This window comes from Grammomys surdaster, unplaced genomic scaffold (assembly GCF_004785775.1).
Source record: "Grammomys surdaster isolate TR1022 unplaced genomic scaffold, NIH_TR_1.0 373, whole genome shotgun sequence".
In the NCBI taxonomy this organism is placed as follows: Eukaryota; Metazoa; Chordata; class Mammalia; order Rodentia; family Muridae; genus Grammomys; species Grammomys surdaster.
In genome coordinates, this window is record NW_021604792.1 from 10,624,504 (window position 1) to 10,627,089 (window position 2,586).

Here is a 2,586-nt window from a genome sequence, read left to right on the forward strand (position 1 = left end):
AGGGAGAACATCTTTGACAAAAACATGGTGTTGGTCTAACCTGATGTCTGCATGTAGAAGACAGCAAATTGTTCCATGTTTATTACTCTTCACAAAAACTCAACTTCAAGTGGATCATTAAAAATCATTACCCCTGAGAATTTTGATTGTTTTGGTTCAAAACAGACTTGAATGCTCGCAGCCAGCCATCAGACTGAGCATGGAGACCCCAGTGGAGGAGTTAGGAGAAGAACTAAAGGAGCTGAAGGGGTTTACAACCCCATAGGAAAGACAACAATATCAACCAAACAGACTGCTCAGAGCCTCTAGGGACTAAAGCACCAACCAAAGAGTACACATGAAGGGACCGTTGTCTCTAGCTGCATATGAAGCAGAGGATGGCCTTACCTGGCATCAATGGGAGGAGAGGCCCTTGTTCATATAAAGGCTCTGTGCTCCACAGTAGGACAAAGACAGGGCGATGAGGTGGGAGTGTTTGGGTGAGTGGGGGAGCACTCTCATCAAAATGGGGGGAGAAGAGATGGGATGGAGGTTGTGGAGGGTGTGAAACTAGGAAGGGGTATAACATTTGAAATGTAAATAAATAAGATATACAATAAAAATGTTTTTCACAAGGTAATTGTTACACCTAGTACACCAAACAGCAGAGATTGCCTTGTGTTGAATATAGGGAAGTCAGTCAATCACCATGTTTCAATGAAGACCCTTTAACTCTGAGGGGCAGAAAGTCAAAAGGAAAACAACCAAATTGTGTTCACAAACCATCATTTGTAACTTTATTACATATCTCCTTTTACTCTTTAAAAACCAGGCATATGAGACCTTGTACTGGATGCCATATACATTTATTTCTTCTTTTTAATCTGTCTTCACAGCTCAAAGTATCATACAAAAACAACTTTAGTGTAAAATTATCTCTTATTATTTCAGCAATGCTGAAAAACAATCCTGCTTGCTGAGCAAAGTTAGTGGTACTGAAAGCCTAATACATTGAGTTGTTATCAGAAAAAGTTTCTGTTGTTGTTTTTACTATGTTTATGTATTTTTGTGTGGAGTTATGTGCATGTGCATGCACAGACCACAGCATATGAGTAATTCGTGGACAGCGGAAGCAAATTAGGTCTCACCTTTAATTATGAGGCATCTGAGGGCTAAACTCACATGGTCATGGTTTGGTGTCAACAGTCTCAACTCACTCAAGTCACTAGCCCAAGACCATATTTTAGGAGTTTAAGGAAAATAAAAATATTTTGGTGATACACATTTAATTAATTCTATATTCTACACATTTTACAATCAACAAACTTTGTTTCAAAAATCATGTCATTCTATAAGATTCAAATATTAATGACTGTCTATTGTATATTTTGTTTTATAATAAGTTGAAGGTAATGAAATCACTCCAGAAAATGGGAGACTGTACATATTTCAGTGTGACAGGTCTACACAATGATGACTGTGGTAAAAGACATTGCTGTATCTGTGAAAAGAGAATGAAAAAAATCCCTTTGTCAATGTACAGTGTAAAGGACAGGTAAAAATGACACGTTATCTTCTGTGTGTTTTTTTTCATGTGATGATTTGTGACTTTTTACCAACTAAAAGTTTGATTCGTAGGTCAATCCATTGTGTGAACAGAGCATGAAATCTGGCTTAACACAGCAGAAGCCATCTTTCTTTCTGGCATACAGAGCAGATTGCATTGTAGAATGGACACCCTTTGCTCCAAGACCCTGACAATTCACTCATTATGTTTCCTCAGTGACACACAGAAACACATAGAGTACCTTATAAGTAGTGAACATATCATTTTGTCACTAGGATATTTCTATATCCCATGGCTTTGACAGCACAATTAATAACTAGTTTGCAGTTGTGGGTTTCATTTGTTGGTTAGCTACTATTTGGTATTTTTTTACATGTAGAAGAATTTATCACTTTTAAATCTGCTTTTGGGATGAGGAACTGTGGGTAGGGGGACTGGAAGTGATAACTACTAGAATGTAATTAAATGAAATACTTTTAAAAGGCTTTATTTTTTGCTATAAAATATAATTTTAGACTTCATGAATAATTGTCCAGCTAGTTCAAGAAAGTCATAGAATCTTCCACAGTCAACATGTATTCTTGTTTTCATTCTGTCCCCCTCTCATCCATTTGATAAAGAAGCTGAAACCCCAGAGATACAGTAAAATTTAATGAAGCCAGCAGGGTATGGTGACTCAGAGTTATAACCCTTATGTGTACATGCATTTGAGGGCAACCTAAGCTACATAGTAAATTTGAACATCATTTGCTATGGAATGAGATTTGTCCATGAAGCCTAATAATGATAATAGGAATAATAATATAAATTGTTTATAAACAGTTTTCTAAGGAGATGCAGTAGCTTTCACAGCATAATATTACAATGATAAAACTCAAGAAATTTATTATTGCTCTATTAGTATGTTCTATTTCATGATCCACATTTATATCTGTCAGTTTTCTGGATGAAATTACTATGTCCTCATGGTCAGTATCATGCTGTACATTTACCTGTAGTATTCTCGTGACTTTTAGTTTTGAAATAGTTATTGACTTGTG